Below are 19,808 nucleotides of genomic sequence, written 5' to 3'. Positions count from 1 at the left end.
TGGCCAGCCAAAGCTTGGGCAGCGGCCCTCCACATTACCAGGGAATCAATACTCCACTGCTAAATAAATTTAAATGCTGAAATGAAAAAAGATAATATATTCTTGCTCAATTTAAATTTGTAAACTACACTTTTCATTTGCTAAATACGAGAGCTCTGATATTACTGAGACAATTTTTAGTTTGCGCTGCTTATGTACTATGATAAATAAAAAAAATGACATAGAATCAGTGGAACAGGGAAGGTTCTTTTTATGTTGCTGGCACTAAAAAGAACATAAAAGGTAGAAATAAGTTCACTAGAATAATAGATTCTTTATTTATGTAACTGACACATTAGGTTGACCAACCATCCAATAGTTGTTTATGCCTATCTGTAGCTTTCATGGAAATATCATGTTGTTTAGTTTTCTTTAATCAAAGCAGTCAATGAAATGAATTTATAATTATATAATTTTTTTTAACTATTGGCATTTATAGCACTCAAAAGGTAGCTTACCAAGTCTGTAAAGTTAGTGCATGTTTAAGATAATATATAGTTTGTTTCCTTGGTTTAAAACTTTATAATTATTTCCTTACAAAGAATTCTACCATTTTTAATTCACTTTTATTATTATGAAAACTACTACTTTAACCCTAATAGTGATTTTTGGTTGCAAGAGGAATTGTTGTAAAGTTAACCATTGTACAATCAAAAATCACTGTCCCCAAGGTTCATTGATAGAAGTTCAAAATATTTTTTGGATTACTTTTACAGAAAACATGCTTCTTGCTTAAAAAAATTCAGGTAAAATTACAAGAGACACCCATAAAATATATAGAAATAATTCACTTTATTTACTATGAATGTAATACTTACAGCACAAATTAGAGTATTAACATTAGGTAGTTTGTGTACCTAGATTCAAGCCATTCTTTTTACATCCACAACTCTTTTTTTTATTCTTCATATTTAAAAAAAAAACATTTCTCCCTGAGATTACAGAATTGGGTTTAAAAATATAAAAACATCTTAGATTCATTGTTACATTAAGACACATACAGTTCATCATTAGCAGTCATTTACCAAGTAATACAACTTTAGCAAAACTATGTGAACTGTAAGAAAAAATAAATGCATGATTCATTGAGCAAATATATGTTAAGAAAACATTGGTACCCAAAACCGGTGTCAATAAAAGGTTCATTTAAACAAATGCAGAATGTCTTTCAAATATTGATACTTTAGAAGGAATTCTTTCCCTTCTTTCCCACCAAAGTAAGTATAAAAAAAGCCACGTTGAATGTTTAGCGAGCAGCAACCGCAAATTACACTTTCAAAATTTCATTGCAAAAAACTTAATGATTTAATAGTTAAAACTATAATTTGTTTCTTTAGTCACATGTGTTCTAAACGAAATAATGAAACAGAAGGGCAGGTACAACTTATTGTTATTGCATAAATCAAACCAAAGATGATGATTAGGTTTTAGCAAAATGCAAATGAAGCCCAAATGAAAATGATGACTGAATTTTTATCAAAATGAAAATTTATATAAGTAGGTTTACATCTTTCGAATAAAACAATACCACAGAAGGGCAAAAACAACCTTCCATTGTGGCCAAAATAAAGCATAAACAAGGAATTTCACCTAATGTTTTCACAAGCAGCTAGCGTAAAGTCCATTTTCAGTGGCTTGCTGCATTACATTAAGTTTTACAATATCATCATAAAATAATTTTTTTCAGTGACATGACTTACAAATATAATTTTACGACAGACAGGTGTTCTGAACATCTTGTAATCGCAAAAATGTACCACTTGTGTGTGAGTGAATTACACACAAGTTTAAGCTGTGTTAACAAGTTCATATTCTAGGACTGCTTACAGTACATTTAGAAAAATATTTAATTGATTTAAATGTTAGTTTCATTACATAGACATCACACAAATAAAATCACACTATAAATCAAGAAAACTTCAAGTATAAAAAATAAGCTTAAACACATAGCAATGTAATTCGAGCCTGCCTCATGTCATTATCTAAAAATCAGATAACCTTGCATATGGGAATGGAATATGGATAGAGATGGGTGATAAGCCTGTAATAGACTGGTCATCTCTAATAGCAAAAGGACATACGGGACAAGCATAGAAGAAATAAGTATATTGTCTCATGAAGTCACACGTTAACCTGCCTTCGAGGAGTGTGGTGAAATGAGTAGTGTGTTACTGGAGTCATAATAGAACAATAAAATTGCAGTTTTGTTTTTTTCCCCTTAAATTTGTTTTGTTTTACATACTGAGGCATATCAATTAAGGGTAGTGACAATACAACCCCTTTCTGGCCAAAATTAATTCAATTAAATTTTATTGCCAATCCCTCAATTTTTGCAGGAATTTCCAGAGAATCAAATAAGCTTATTTTACGATTCAATAGAATCAGCAAACAGATTAAGCCGCAAAGTGGATAATTGAGAGTTGACAATTTACACCAGGTTCTTTACAACACAATTGACAGTAGATAACCACCATTCTGCAAATGCACTGTTGACAATTATTTTGCACATGCCTAAACATTTTGAATGCTATGGACTAAATTTTATCTTCAGGTTGCTTTTAAAAAAATTCTGCAGTGTTACTAAGATATTAATGGTTGGAAACTAATCTCAATTGTTTTAACCCTATATTATGCCAGATGTCTTTCATTGATATATTTTAAGCTTTTTTTTTTAGTCGCTAAATTGCTCGTGTAGTGGGCAGGGATGTAGCTAGGAAAATGTGAGTGTGGGTTGCCTGCAAAAAAATGGCGACACAGCAAATTAAATACCACAACTTTAACGTCAATTGTTTTAGGAAAAACAACACCCCCGTTTAAATTTAACCAAATTTTCTCAACCATCGTTAACGTTCACTTCTATTTCAAGCGAATTCTTCTGTTCTTCTGTGCTGCCCAATGCTGAACTGCAGTTTTAAATGGGTAGTCTTGAACATCTGGACCTTCCAGCGAAATGCGAAGCAGGGAATCAAGCGTGAACTCACTCAGTCTGTTTCTCAAGTCAGTTTTTATGAGCTTCATTTGAGAGAAATCTCTCTCACAGTCAGCTGTGTGAAGTGGAATGACTCTGTACACTTGTGCGAGTTTGGCTATATTTGGAAACAAACTGCCAATTGTTTTGTCAGTGCAAAGAAAGTGGACCACTTCTGTACAAGTCTTTTTCCTGTGGTTATCAGCCATGTATTGCTTGATTTCACACCATTCTTGTAGGCAAAGTCTTGATTCTAATCCAAATCTTGCAGACAACAGTTTTATAGCTTCTGTTCCATACACATCAAAGCGATGGTCATGAGGAGATGGAAGATGTGTAGGGTTAAAAATGGAAAAACATGTTAGAATGTCACAATCGGTAAATCTGACTTGAATGTTTTCAATTAGTGTTTGGAGGTACTGTAATTTAATGTTCTTGAAATGAGCAGCATTTGTTGGCTTGGTGTGAACTGAGACACCTTTACTTGCACACATTTCCAAATATGATGCAATTTCCCTCTCATTTAATCCTTCAAAATCTTTCAGTCTCTGAAGTTTGTTGATCGTTGAATCTACAAAAGACTTCACAATACTCAAATCAGCATTTTCCTGTTGAAATATTTTAGAAAGACGGTTCATGATGGGTAATACGTCACACATTAACAACAGTGTTGCAATGAATGAGAATTCAGTCACATAAGAACACAGACCCCGAGCCCTTGCATCATTTCTTTCTTCACATTCCCTTTCAAGACTAAGTACAACACTTGGATAAATATCTTTCATCCGAAGTACACATTCTCCATAGCTCAACCACCTTGTATGACTAGGCTGCTTGACCTTGCCTTGTGGATCTTGAGGAAATAGACACTGTAATTCATGCAGGCCAGCACTTCTGACAGAGCTGTTTTGGTAAAAGTCAAATACCTGCCTCATAATGTCACAGAATTTTTTTATTCCAAGGGTCTTTTCAGCAGCTTGCGATACAGCCAGATTCAACCTGTGGCCTGCACAGTGTACACCAACAGCTTCACATACATTTTCTACACCTAGCTGTTGCTGAATTTCTACCTGTTTCTCTCTTTTCTTTTTAACTGCCCCATTATGTTTACCTGTAAGAACAGGTGCACCATCTGTTCCAATACCACACAGCTTTGAGAAACATAGATCACTATCATGCAAATATGATATAACAGCATTTGAAATGTTAACAGAGTTCAGGGCAACACCTTGCAAATTTGAGGTACAATTTTTTGTACCACTAAGGCCACTATTTCCTAAGTCACTGAGAATGTCAATAATTTTCAGGAAACTGCTTTGCAGGACACCTTCACTGTCAACATAACATGCATGAATGACTAATTGTTCAACTACAGCTGAATCTGTAGTCTCATCAATTTCAATTGAGAAGAATGGTGCATTTTGTAACTTGCCCAAGATCTCATTTTCTATCACAGTGGATAAACTAATTACCATATCTTGAATGGATGTTCTACTACAGTAATTAGCATTTTTTGCTACACGAATTGTGTCTTTGATGGGAACACCAAGAAAGCATGCCAAGTCCAAAATAGGCTCAAAGTTTGTTGTATGAGGAATTTTCTTTTTGCACAAGAAGTGTAGACATGCAAACGCTTTCATGAGATCTTCCTCACACATGCTTGGCTGTATTTTGTCACTGATGGGACCATGAAGGCTGGCTTGCAATTCAAGTTTAAGTGAATCAATATGTGCAGCACAATTTTCGTGTCGAACAACACTTTCCAATCGCAAACGAGTGCATGGGGATTTTGTCCAAGTATCTCTATCAAAAGGAGTTTTGTTAAATTTTTGACACAGCAAGCAGAACATACCTTTAGCATCTGTGTTGTAAACCAACCATGCTCTGTTAGTTTTCCACTCTCGCCTAAATGTGACTGCTTGTTTTCGTCCCACTGCAACTGCAGAACTAGTTGAGGGTGTTAGTGTGCTTGCTGGTAGCTGGTCTTCTGTAGATACACCCACAACACTTGATGAGCTAGTTGATGGCACTGGTGGCTGGTCTTCAATAGGCGCAGTGTTTGTCACAAGGCACTTGTTTTCTAACTCTGATACTTTACAATTTGATTTGGTAGTCTCCTCAGAATGAACATTCTCACTGTCCAGAAAAATTTCCCGTTTTTTTCTTGGTTGTGAAACGAAAAACTTTGTAATTGTCTGATTTCTTTTCCCATTGTTAGACATGTTTACACTACTGTAAAAGAAAGCCCTTTGTGAATATCTTAAAATAAATACAGAACCGACAATGTTATTACTAAAACTAATGGCTTATTTATGTTAGTTTTCTCACAAAAGTTTTATTAGTATACCATTTTTCACAAATTCTTCACTCACTCCTTTGGCACTCTAGAAATAGGCCATTGGAAGTAACAAGTAAATATACTCATCACCTCATAATACACAAGCCTTCTCTCAATAACAAAGAAAAACTTTCACAAGTCCAACTGACCTATCCACTCTGACACTCATACAACAGATTAATGTTTTAGTATAGGCCTACATGTCACTTTTGATGGTGCAGTAGAGTGGTTTGCTTGTCACTTAACACGGAATATAGGAAGGTCCTTTGTTGACGCCTGGCGGCACTGTTATCTCTAAATCATCAGACGCGCGGCGGCAAACGAGCCAGGCTAGGCGGCACGGAGTGTTTGACCTTGTCTTTGTCCCTCCAACGTAAGGAAAGAGGGGGAGGAATGGTTGCCTAGCAACGTAGAGACTTGGGGTGGGAAGGAAGTAGCAGAGAGCTTCTCTGCAGCGGCACATCACACGCAGCAAGACTGTCTAAAAATAGCTCATCCCCCTTCCATATTCACTCCTCCAGCTCCGGCCAGGCGGCAAAAACTGCTTAGCGCAACAAGGAGATAACATTCCTTGCCATACATCCAGGAATAGAGATATGGTTTTTAGATAAAATTAGTGTGGGTCGGCGATTTCCGAGTGTGGGTTTCACCGCCCCATGCCGCCCCATGTGGCTACATCCCTGAGTGGGCCACAATGTGATACAATAAACTGGTGAACCAAACAGTTCTGTTTGTGGTATTTAGCTACATACTGACAGTTCACAACTGTGAAGCATTGTTATTATGTTTGTTGTTGCTATGAAACCCAAGAATGTTGGGTGATATAACTGAAAGAGTTACAAAATGATCTTGGGGATAGTGACCAATAACATAGACTCTGGTGTACCTTCAAATCAATCAATGTTTCCTCTATAATCTCATGATTTATTGACTGACATTTATCTGTTCACTTCACTGGCTGAGTACTCCATACCCTGAAAACAAGAAAACACTAATAACTTTGTGATTGATAAGACAAGTAATAATTAGATAGCTAAACTTCCATTGCCTAGAAATTACTGCATTGTTTTAGAATCATTCCTGACTAGAACACAGAACCCTAAATTCATCAAGAGTTTGTTAAGTACAGTTAACTGAATGGCCAATAAACAACTGTAATATGCAATGAAGCTGTGTAGATTTGCCACAACACAATTTGAATGCACTTCATTGTTTCTTTTGAACATGATTCCAGAAGTGAGGTAGTGAGTGGATGCATGAATAAAAAAGAGGAAAGAAAATTCCAATTAGATTTTATATGTATACAGGAGTGGCTGATACACCTAAAACATATTTGTAAATTAGATAGTGGATGCATTAATATTGGTTTTCAATTTGTAAATGTCATCCCTATCAAGCAGTTAAAAGAAAAAATGTATAAGATCATCAATAATTAAATGAGTATCAATCAGATTCCACCAAAATTCTATCAGTTGTATGGCTGTATCATAAACACAGAAAAAAATTTCTGACTATAATAATACACATGGGCATTTGTAAAATATGTGATCTGAAAAAAAAAAAATAAAAAAAAAAACACCCTTTGAAACAAACACAGTAGAATTCTGTTGAAACATTTTTCAAAGAAGCATTTTAACTTTAGCCGATGTCAACTTAGCTCTGGTCAGTGATTTAACTTTTTACCAAAAGACTCATCAAGTTATGTAAATAAATTGAATGTTAAAACCCCCAATGAGTACACCTGATGCTCTTTAACATGTTAAACTTCACTGATGGGATATGTGTTGGAATAGTTAGGTTTTGAAAACTTTTTTGTTTGCATTTATTGAATTTTAGAAAGCAAATGTTATAATCAGGAAATGCACCATTCAGGAAATGTTATTTGCCGGAAATAAATTGTCCTTCTTTGAAGAAAATGTTAGGACTTAAAAAATATGATGACATAAGCAGGCAAACATTATAAAAGCAGGAACAATATATGAGGGTTCTTAACTTGTTCTTTTTAAATTACCACTTAGGTCAGGTATTTTTAAAAACTCTTCATAATTGTTAAAGAAAGTGGATGCTTGGATTAACAACTTGCATTAAATCTGTCCACTTCTTCAAACAGTGAACCAAATATGTAATATTATATATAGCATGAGTTACAAAAACTCAAGTCACATAAAATAAACATTATCTGACAGGCTGGTATCACAATCACTTCAGTTAACAAGTAAAATGTAAGAATTTATGTTTGACATGTGCATTTCAGAGAGACCCAACTCAAGTAACATAAAATACCACGCTTTTACATTTTACATTTCTATGTAACAAGTCATCTGTGGACCAATTTCAACCAGGAAGAATAACAACTAGATGTGATACATGCTACAGTAAAACTTGCTTAAGATGTTCCCGCATAATAAGTTTTCCCGCTAATTAAGTTTACAAAATTATTCCCTTGATCACTTCCATATATACCTATGTTAATTTTTCCCATTCATAATGTTTGCATTAATAGATGCTTCCCGCTTATAACGTTCAGCGTTTGTGGAAATAAATAAAATAATGTTTATCTTTAAATTTTTAAACTCTATTTATTGTTAGTTTTTAAACATTTATGTTTTTCCAAACGATAATGAAATAATTTGTACTGTACATTACTGTGGAAACCTGTGCCAAACGCTATACTCTGTTACAAGTGAATTTTTTGACAAATCATCTATTTGCATTCGTACAGACTGAGAGGCAGTTCCAGTTCCATTTTCCCTATTATACCACGTGACGAATACACAGATTACCACCAGCCAATATTTGTTGACCTGTTTGCATATTTTTTAATTTTTGCAAGCAGTACGTCCACTTTGTACCATGCTCAGTAATCAATACTTGATAATCCACAAATAAGGGGTTTTAGTTTGCAATCTTTTTAGGGGTGATTTTAAGGATATAAAGCATAATTAACGTTTAGTGTTGTGAAAAAACGTGAATACTGGCATCTACAAGTAGTGGAGGACCCATTAAATGGAAGGCATTGCCTTTTGGAGAAAACTAAAAATAATATTGGAAGTTGATATGAATCCTTTGATACCAAGAGTGAGTATGGCAAAAAAACTCGGGATGCAGAATCATGAAGCGGGACCAACTTTTGGCTACTGGTGTTTTGTCAAAGTGTAAAAATATGAAGGTTGGTATATACACAAAATGGTTCAGATAGTGTGAGGAAGAGCTTGTGGGAACTGGACAATTATGTGATCCGTATGTCCGACAAGGTGTTAAAACAAACAACTCTGACCCCGTACTTTTCAAAACAGTAAATGTTAGTTACTGTTTGTTTTGCTAGTGTTATTTTTGATAGATTGTATTGTGGTTATTGGATTAAATTGTTTAATTATATTTACTGATTCTTGTATAGAATTTCCAGCACGCTGACAATAATACGTCAGTGTAAATTTTTAGTTAATACAGTATTTCATTTGAGTAAAATTTGTTTTTATGTAGCAACTGAATTTGAACAATGTATTTCCTTTTTAAGAAGTTTTCCCTGTTATTGTTTTTAGCATTCAGTACCTTGAAAAATGTCCTAACAGGGTTTTACTGTAATTATCTTGAATTTGATGGCCTACTTTCCTCGTGCTAGCATTTACCGTGTTTCATCGCATAATCATCACAAATTTTATACTAAAATCTAGTTTGAAAAGTAGGGGTGCGATGATTATGTGAAAAAAGCATTTTTTGTTAGGTAAAGTTATTCATAAAAACAAAACCTATTCAAGGAAAGTACGTTAATTTAAAAAGTAGAGTATACAAAAGCACGCCAAACAATTTAAATTAATAAGTCATGCAACAAAAACATTTTGCTCAACTTTAAATAGAAAAACCAAAACTGTGACGCGAATGTGAGTCGGAGCGCATAACTATCTTAGTACACACCACGAGAAAGCTTGGGCTATCAAATGTAGTTAACTCGGCACCAGACAGAGTGCGCACGTTGCATGCAATTGATGAGCTATCTGTATTGATATTCGACTACGTGCACACGCTATATACGGGAATCAACATAACCAAACATGAATGATGCCAACTAGCGCTGGCTATATTTTTATGAGTGGTACACAGCGGTGACAAAGACGAAAAGATATAAGTTACCTCGTTTGATGTATAAATTTTCTTTTAAAAACGTTTTCAGACAACTTTGTATTTCTGTTAATTAAATAAGTAAGCAGTAACATCTGAATGAATATTTGATTTCAACTTTAAAATACACTGTTTTATAAGGGAAAACTACCCACACAAAGTGCTCGGAATCTAAAAACATAATGCTACATTTATGCCAGAAAGTTTTTTTCTCCAAAATTTGATGTCCTAAATAATGGTGTGACGATTATGCGATAAAACACGGTATATTTTAGGTTAACAAAATTATTCTTTTTAAGTTTATATGGATTATGATGAGTGAATGAAAGAACTTAATGTTAATCCTGACATACTTATTTAAAGATGTAACATTTCAGGAGAGTTTATTGAGAATGTGTTTTTGAAAGTGAATTTTAGGCTCTAGATAGATCACATGGCAATGTTAAGGCCATAATACTTTATAACAACTGCAAAAATTATTACTTAACTACAAACATCATTATAATTTCAAACATTCTACAAAGCAAATAGTTTCAAGTAAAAAAATAAAATGTATTTGTCATCATTCATTAATAAATGAGTTATGACCATCTCCTTGTAAGGATGGTGATACTCAAAGTCATTAAGATTTGGGCCCAATTCAGGGGAAAAAGTGAGAGTCTTTCAGCACTCGTCAGTGATATGTTAACATCTAACCTCGGTAACGAGCAAATTCATGTATTCTCATGCTGCAAATAAACTTATAATACAAATCTTGGACACAAAATTCAACGTAGAATTTTTTAAAATAATGCTGGGTGTGACAAATATACCAAAAGTATAAATTTTGTTTGTTCAATTTCCCAATAAGTTTACACAGATTAAATAATATTATGTAAAATTATTATCATCCTTTAAATCAGACTGTAAATGTTTCTTATTATTAAAACTTCATTATAATTCTGTTTAACAAGATGTTACTATTGATTTCTCAGGGTTGGCCGAACAACAGTAGTACTGAACGCATTGCATGTAAATGCCTCAACGCTGAACCTAAGATATTTCCCCTAGACCAGAATTATCACCACCTGCGTTCTTGAGGTTATGCTTCTTTAGTCGTGTTGAGGGTAAACTTTTAGTATGCCCCAGAAATGCAATGAAATAAGCAAGAATTACACAATGGAAAATCAACATGTTATGCACATGCATACAGAAACTTCTACAGCAACAAGCCAAAATCGTCAAGATGGCAGACCTATGTGTGGCAACAAAAACTGGATATATTAACTTTTGTGAACATCGGAGGATAACATAAGCGTACTGGTAAGCTAATGTAAACTTTATGGTAGTGAAACTATCCTAGAATACATTTTGTAAACTTGAATAGTCATAACAAGATATAATAGCAATTTAAAAATAACTATAATTTACTAGCCAAGAAATTTGTTCGAACAAATATGGTGTCAAAGATATTTTACATTTTGCTCCTTCTCTACAGCATTACAAACATGGCACCATTTTTTAAGTATTTTGGAAACTAAAAGTTGCTGTTAAAAAAAAAAAAATTAACCTTAAACATTTTAAAATGATATTACACTATGTATATGTATGAACATTTGTTTTTGCTTAAACGACAGAAATCAGTTTGTAAACACTTCCTACAAAAATACTTTAACATTATTGAGCTGATACATTAAGATTTAACGGTAAAAATTTCATCATGAACTTATTTTAATCAACATGGCATCGAATAAATGTAGGCTAACAATTTGTGTCACTACAGTATGACAAATGCTGTACTTCTCTACATTTCAATGTTAACTATGGGTTTTCAAAATGGTAATGCATATTTTTTAAGTTGTCATTATTTATTTTTATGACTATAAAATATAACAAAGTATTAAAGGATAGTTGTACTATTATAAATCTTAGTTAAGTACACTAATACATTTAATATAAACCCAATGTTAGCGAAAACTGATATATACAGATACGCCATCTTTTAGAAATTTTTGAGACTTCCACAGATGGCAGCACCGTATTTACACATTCATGTTACAGTAGACATCCATTCTATTTACGAAATTACTCCTACCAAATGTCATATACCTTGAACTAAGATGTTTACACATAAAAAAGAACTTGCGATATTTTTTTGTGGTCAACATCATCAGCCACCAATGTTGTCAAACAACTGATAGATAATTTGGCAGAAAATGCCACCCACCTTTCAACAGACTATTAAAATCACCCTCAATAAGCTTTGCTTTGCATACAGAAATTGCACAAAACAAGTTGCTATGTCTTGCACATCTGTAACTCCAAAATTACCACAATTGTAGATGATGGTATGGTATTGGAAAGATAAAGTTGTGTGTACAAACTCAGCAAATGGCAAGATGACCAAAATGACAGAACACAAGTAGGGACAGTGAAATTTTATCAGTTACCAAGTGGGTTTGGTGGGTTTGGTGGGAGAGTGTGTGGTGTGTGGTGTGTGTGTGTGAGTGCATGTGTGCGTGCAAGCTCACAATGTAAATAAAATTTTGATTTCCGCTTTGCCATTCGAATAACTACAAAAAACTTAATATTTAAATTTTTGTCTTGTACAACTAGTGTCAAGTAAAACAGCGAAAAGTCTTGGATACATTTTGTATGTAAAAATATGTAAAACCTTTCATTTAAATTGTTTTTCTATTCTTTTGACATAGTTTTCTAACAAATAAAAAAAAACCAAACTATACCAAAAATGAATATAATTTTGACGATAAAGTTACACAATTTTTTTTAAAAAGTAAATGTAAAATTTGTTTATTTTAAAATTATTCATAAAAATGGTGAGACTAATATTTTTAATGTAAACATAAACAGGTACATATAAGAAATATTTTTTTGACAAATATTTTACACAGTTAACTCTCAATCTTCAATACCTGAGAATAATGACTCTTTTACGAAATCTGTAAATAAAATGGTTGAGAAAAAAAACAAAACAGAAAAGTAACTTGGTAGCACTTATTTTGAGCACAATGCATTGTGATTCTAGTCACAAGTGCTGTAAAACCCCGTAACCACATGTTGTGTACACAAGATCGCTGGCTGGTAATAAATAGGTTGGCATGTCAGATCTAACTGCAACTGCATGTTATTGATCAACTCTAGTGCATGAATACAACCACAGCACTGCAAGGTAGATATTACTCCAATAGCTTCTCCACTTCATTGATTGCTAATCTTAGTGCTGTACACACCCTACATTTTGCAAACTGCCTCATCTCTCCAAACTGCTGCCCCATTATGTAAAAGTCCTGTTTATTTCTTCCCTTGTGAAGGTGGTAATGTTATTTTTCTAAAACCATGAGCAAAGAAAACAAATATTGATAAAACTCAGCATAATCACATAAACTGAGATGTAAAAAAATTTACAGAGCAGAATTTTAACAGCTGATGAAACTGGGTACATTTATTTGTATAGGACTTGCCTTTCATTTAAGAATATTAAGTATCTATACTACGAGGCAGGTGCAGAAAAAAGTACAGTTTCATTCTACCACCACCACCACCACATTGGTAGTGTCGCAGTTCCGCGCATGCGCACATGTATGTCTGGTTCATTACCTGTCCACTGATTACATTACAGCCAAATTGTGTTGTTTTTACATGTGTTGGTGAGCATTCAAAATGTTTCAGATGATTGCCAATCCCACCTACTGTGAAGTGCGTTCTGTAATACAGTTTTTGAACGCAAAGAATGTTAAGACGGCTAAAATTCATAGTCAACATGTTGAGATTTATGGTGAAAATGTAATGACTGATGGAATGGTTAGGAAGTGATTTCAACAATTCAATGATGGATGCACCAATGTTCATGACGAAACACGGAGAGGGCGGCCTTCTGTTGTCAATTATGGTTTGGCTGCAAAAGTGAATGAGAAAATTCATGAAAACAGACGGTTCACAATAAGAATGCATCCTTAGGAGGGAGGTGCTTTGACAGTGATGATGATGCAAAAAAACTGTGTTCAGCAGTGGCTGTCTTCACTGGCGGCATCATTCTTTGAAGAGGGTATAGACAAGTTGGTTTCATGCTATGACATATGTCTGAGAAATGGTGGTAACTATGAAGAAAAATTGTTTAAGAAATGCTCTTTCATGTAAAAATAAATTTTATTTTTAAAAAATAATATTTATCCAAGTTTTCCAAAATGGTACTTACTTTCCAAACACGCCTCGTATTATAAAACTGTCGTCTGTCTGTTTGTTTGTCCGAGATTGATGCAAAAACTACTGGACCAATTTTGACTAAACGTTTTGTGTTTAAACACTTAGGATTAGACTTAAAAACTGGTGAATACTTTATCTTCTTACAATGACAGGAGCCAGGGATATAACAATAAAACCCATTTTTTCAGAACCAAGTGCAACAAATATAAGGTGAGTCAGTTCTGAGTGGCCCTTGTACTTATAGATACCACGCAGGCTTAGTTGTAATATATCATAAAATATTTATTTATATATATATATATATGTGTTTGTTTCTTATACAAATCTACAGTTTTGCTCAGATTTAGATGAAATGTTATACATTTGACCTTCAAAACACAAGAAAGGTTACAGTCTAGGTGAAATTTTGAGAAAACCACCCCTAAAGTATAATTTAATTATTTATGATGAAATTTGGCCATTTTATTAATGATAATTTCTTCGTTTCTATGGCTACAGGCTCTTTTGTATTGCTGATGCCTTAAGCATATACAAGGCAAAGGCTTTTGCAGCGATAGCGCTGACGTCAGCCGGGGCTACGCCCCATGAGCCTAGTCAGTCTCCGTTTCCTCAACATTCCTCTCCCCTTCCCCGGCATTTGTACCGCCATGTACGTAGTCGTGTGTTTGAATTGCGCGCCACGAACTACCACAAGAGGGCGCTTAGAAGCAGTGCGGCGATCCCTAAAATTGCTATGTTAATATTAATTGTAAGCCTTTTTGTTGTTTTCATCCATCTTCGCCCCAGTGCTGTGTAGTTTACTTGTGTTTCTTTAATTTAAATAAGTTACCTTAAATAACTATAGACGTTGCCCGGGCGGACCCGAACAGGCACGGACTTGGACGAGGATAGGAATGCTTTTATATGAATTATCATTAAATAAGTAAATAGTAACAAACTTTCCATTGTCAGTAATTTTTATATATTTTTAATGTTTATCTGTAATTTACTCAACTTTCGCCGGGGCACGGAGTCGTAGAATATAGTAACGGTAATTGTGTTGGCGCGAAGGGCGCCATGTTGCCACCTGCGAGCGATGAGCTCAGCCCAGTCGATCTTCATCACTGACCGAGAGCAGACGCGCCAGCACCCCGGGGACTTCAACCTTTGTTCTGCACTGACCAAGTAATTCTGTCTCGTTAAGTATTTCTGAATCTCTTTCGCTCGTCATCCTCGGGGCAGCTCTCGGCCAGCGGGCTGTTTAATTAATTAATTGTCTCAGTCGAGTTTTTTTTCATCACCGTGTAATAAGTGTACTTTGCAGCATGGCCACGTGTGTGGACCATGCCCTCACCTAAACCGATTCGTGCCTCAGGCTTTTTAACCGTGTAATGTGTAACGTGTAACGGGCGTGTAGAGAGACGTGTTAGTGAAATTAAATCTGGAGAATAAATATAAAGTGAGTACTTATTTAATCACGTGGTGAGTGAGTCTAGGAGTGTGGCGTGCCCGACGCCTAGAGCGGGCCAGGTCTGGGTAGCTAGGATAGAAAGGGCTGGTAACTCGTCCCCACTTGGGCTACGTCACGCCCTGAGTGAGAGACTCCGCCGGGTCCACGTGCCCTTCCACGTGGTGGCGCCCATAGTTAACATCTCGAAATCACCGGCAATGCGCGATCAGCCCTCAAATGGCGCCCAAGAACGTGGGGCGAGTTACATCTTCCGCGAAAACCAGACCTGTACGAGCGTGTGAGATAGGCGGTTGTTACGCGGAGCGCGCGGAACTAAAGTTCGCGCTGGAACTATTGTTCGCGCGGAGCGCATAGCGGGACTCTGGCGCGCCGGCCACGTGACCAGCCGGGCGCGCGCTTCCAGGAATTCGCTGCGAGCAGCCAGGTGGCCGCATTCCTCGCGACAACAGCAGCCGGGCCAGGTCAGTGTGTGTGTGTACCGCCATCCGCGTCGCGTCGCGTAGCGAAGGGAAGAGGGGCAATCGACCGGCCTCACCACCACACGACCATGTCGGACAACCACGGACTTGACAAAAATCCGGGCGCGATTAAGGCAAGTGAGTTGTTTCAAAAGAATAGCTTATATTGTGTTATGTGCGCGCGACCGCGCCAGGTGAGCGGGACGGCGATTTCTTCGTGGACGGACACGTGCGTGTGCGTAGGACAGTATGAAGCGCAGCCGAACCACGAGCAGGCAGAACGGGCGGATCAGTTTGAGGCGGGACACGGGAAGTGCACGGATGCGGAGTGTGAGGGCAAGACGCGGGAGGGAGGCTGGTGCCGGAACTGTCGCGCGTTCAAGCACACGGCGTGTTTCGCGAAGTCCGAAATAATCTCCTTTCAAGACGGGTGGTACACGTGCCAGTGGTGCCACCACGTGAGAATAGCGGGCCCGTCAGGCCGCAGCCCGGTGAGAGACGCCGCCGACACACCACGGAGCAGGGTACCTCTCATAGGACACGTGGAGCTACCGGAATTTGCGGGCAGAACCAGCGACGATCCGCGGAGATTTGTACACGCGTGTCGGGAACGCCTGAATCGCTACGGAGTGCCGGAGTGTGAGTGGGCGAACAGGGTGAGCACCGCGCTCAAAGGCGACGCCAAGACGTGGTGGCAGATCGTCCAGGAGTATGACATGCCGTGGACCGAGTTCGCGAGATTGTTCGAGGCCAGATTCGCGGACGTGAAGACAGAGATGAGAGTGCGGACGGAGCTGTATTGTCTCGAGCAAGGCGCGACGGAGGCGGCGGAGGCGTTTATCATGAAAAAAATACGTCTGTACAAGCGGCTGTTTCCCGGAGAAGAACCTACCGGAGTGCTGGAGCGGGTAGTTGAGCTGATGCGCCCGGAATTTCGCCCGTATTTACGCCCGATGACGCGGCGTCCGGCAGAGGAGTTCGTCCAACAGGCGCGCGTCTTAGAGCAGGACCTACGAGCTGTCAGACCGACCAGGATCCACGCCACCCTGAGCACCAAGCAGGAAGACACGACGCCCGCCGACACCAAGGCGCTGGTGCCCTACACGGCGCCCACCCGAGACCAAGCTAGGCGCGACGAACCCGGACCGAGCGGCCACGCGCAGCTGACATGGCGGAGACGGACTACCGGCGGCAGCCCACCACCTCAGTGCCACACGTGTCCACCAGGCACGTTCCATTGGCACGAGAACTGCCCGGTGAGGAACAAGTTCCGGCCTGACTTCGCGGCGCAGCAGCCGTCGGGAAACGGACGGCAGGGGGCGGCGCGAAGACAGCCCACCTCCCCCGCCTCACCTAACAACAACAGACCTACGGCGGCGGGGCCTCTCCTGGGTCACGTGGGAGCGGCGGAGGCCGACCTGTTGCGCATTCCGGTGGTTGTCAACGGGCGCGCAGTCCACGCGCTTGTTGACACCGCCGCCAGCCACAACTGTGTGGCGGCACGCGTGATTGGCCGTGACAACTTCGAGTACCACCCGGGCCAACTCCAGCTGGCTACCACGGGGGACGCCTGCTACACCCAGGGCGTCGCGACGCTGGAGGTGGACGTGCGGGACCAACGGTCCGTCACGACGGCGCTGGTGGTGGAGCAGTTACGTGATGACGTCATTCTGGGGCTACCCTGGCTCTACGAGCAGCACGCAGCCATCGACATCCGGGCCGGCTGCGTCCACGTCGGCACCCAGGGGCGGCGGACCATCCACGGGCTGGGTAAGCCTACTCCACCAGCAGTAAACCAGGTCAGTCTCGACGAGTTCCAGCACGGAGTTCCCCCCGAGTTTCGTGCTACCATCCAGCAGGTCCTCGATCATCAGTGTAATGTGTTTGCGTCCGCGGACCCGCTGAAACGTACCACCATAGCTGAGCATGCCATCCCGACCCATCCTCACGAGCCAATGTTTATCCCACCCGGTAGCTACGGCCACGTTGGTAAACAGACCATCCTAGACCAGGTTCAGGACATGTTGCATGACGGGATAATTGAGCCTAGCGAAAGTCCGTATAATTTCCAGGTCGTGTTGGCAGAAAAAAAAGACGGGAAACTACGCTTCTGTGTCAATTTCAAACCTATCAATAGAGTGACAATTAATGCCCCACCCCCCCTGCTGAACATAGCCGACACACTTTCAGGCCTGGGTAACGCCAAGATATTTTCTTCCCTCGACCTAAAATCTGGGTATTGGCAGGTGCCGATACGTCCGGCGGACCGACCCAAGACGGCGTTCACAGCCCCAGACGGGCGGAGATTTCAGTTTTGCGCGATGCCATTCGGCCTACAGGACGCCCCCGCTACCTTCCAAGGGATGATGACACGGGTCTTAGACAACTACTCGGGCAAGTTTGCGGCCGCGTATCTGGACGACATAATTGTTTGGTCTCAGACGTGGGAAGAACATGCGCATCATTTAGCATTAGTCTTGGAACGCCTGGCGAGCCATGGTCTGACATGCAATCGCGAAAAATGCCACCTGGGGACCACAGAACTAGATTTCCTGGGCTTAGTGGTTAACGCGGACGGAAACCGACCCACGGAAAAACAGCTGAGTGTAATTATCAACAAGGAGCCCCCACGCACGCGCAAGCAACTGCAAAAGTTCTTGGGGCTAGCTAACTGGCTGCGAGCCTTCGTCCCAGAGTTCTCGGTAGTAGCGGCGCCGATGACAGAACAGCTGTCACCCAAACGTCCGTTCAGGTGGACCGTGGAAGCCCAGAACGCTTTTGACGAGCTAAAACGCAGATTTCAACAGTGCCACTTACTCGCGCGGCTGGACCCAGGCAGACCCCTGATCGTACAAACAGACGCGAGCGAGAAGGGCATCGGGGCCATCCTGTTACAACTCGGCGACGACGGCGAGCCTCGGGTGATTGAATATGCAAGCGCCAAGTTCGGCGACGTCGAGCAGCGGTATAGCGTGAACGAGCGTGAGTGTCTAGGCGTAGTTTGGGCCCTCAGACGCTACCGCCCACACCTGGAGGGGCAGAAATTCGTACTGAGAACTGACAGCCAATGTCTCAAATGGCTGGCCACGATGCAGGGGCGACGTTCGAAGCTGACGCGTTGGGCCATGCTTCTACAGGCCTTAGATTTCGAAGTCGAGCATGTACCGGGAAAACAGAACGAACTAGCGGACGAGCTGTCGCGAGATCCGGACGTCACCGTCACAGCCTGTGACGATGCGGAGTGGGAGGAGCTTTTGCCACCACCCAGCGGGCGCATACCCAGGACCCCGCGCACCCCGACAACCCAAGCCGCATTGTGTGCCCTAAACCTTAACGTCACACCGACATTACCGCCAGGCGCGGAGCTTGATGACTTAGACGCCTACGTGCAAGCGGCCCAACTCACGGACACAGACACACAGGAGATCGTGCGCCGTTGCGGGAGCGGAGAATGTGAAGGCTACCGTGTATTGGACGGGACACTGCAGGCGCGACCTAAGGGGACAGCTGGCCAATGGCGGACGTTCGCGCCAGCCGCCACCCGCCGGGAGGTGTTTGACATGTATCACGTGAACAGGCTAGCCGGACACCCCGGCGCAGACCAGACGCGACGCGATCTGCGGGAACAGTTCTACTGGCCAGGGGTAAACAAGTTTGTACGGGACTGCGTGAGGAGATGTAAACATTGCCAGAGGCACAAGGCGCGCCGCACCGACGGGACAGCCCAGCAGGTACCCAGGCAGCCCACCGAGCCATTCCATACAGTCGCCATAGACCTAATGGGACCATATCCCCGCACGCCCCGAGGGAAAAGATTTTTGTTGGTGGTGACAGACTGCTACACGCGTTGGGTGGAGGCCTACCCCCTGGCGAACATCCGCGCCGGCACCATTGCACGCAGCCTGGAAACGGAGTTTTTTCCTAGGTGGGGGTACCCCCGGGTCCTGTTGTCGGACAATGCCACCCAATTTGTCGGGCGCCGGTGGGCGCAGCTGGGGAGAAAATGGCGGGTAATCCTACACACCACCCCCGTGTACCACCCCCGCGCGAACCCCACGGAACGACGCAACCAAGAGGTGAAGGTTCAACTGCGGTTGAGGCTCGCGGATGACCACGCCCAATGGGACACGCACATCCCGGACGTTCTGTACTGCATCCGGCGACGGGTGAACGCGGCAACCGGCGAAACACCAGCCACCATGGTCCAGGGGCGGAACCTCACCCTCCCCGGGG

At 40.6% G+C, this 19,808-nt stretch overlaps 1 protein-coding gene across 1 annotated transcript in view; it reads right to left on the bottom strand.

Moving 5' to 3' along the window:
* Positions 1-814: 814 nt before the first annotated feature.
* LOC134529339 (septin-1) overlaps positions 815-19,808 on the bottom strand; it is a 217,303-nt gene continuing 198,309 nt past the window's right edge. Inside the window, exon 10 of the mRNA XM_063363297.1 lies at positions 815-6,319. The gene's annotated coding sequence lies outside the window, so the exon portion shown is untranslated. The remainder of the gene's footprint in view (positions 6,320-19,808) is intronic.

Source organism: Bacillus rossius, chromosome 2 (genome assembly GCF_032445375.1).
Source record: "Bacillus rossius redtenbacheri isolate Brsri chromosome 2, Brsri_v3, whole genome shotgun sequence".
In the NCBI taxonomy this organism is placed as follows: Eukaryota; Metazoa; Arthropoda; class Insecta; order Phasmatodea; family Bacillidae; genus Bacillus; species Bacillus rossius.
The sequence above is the reverse complement of the archived record's forward strand: the minus strand, read 5'-3'. Positions and strand labels throughout refer to the sequence as shown.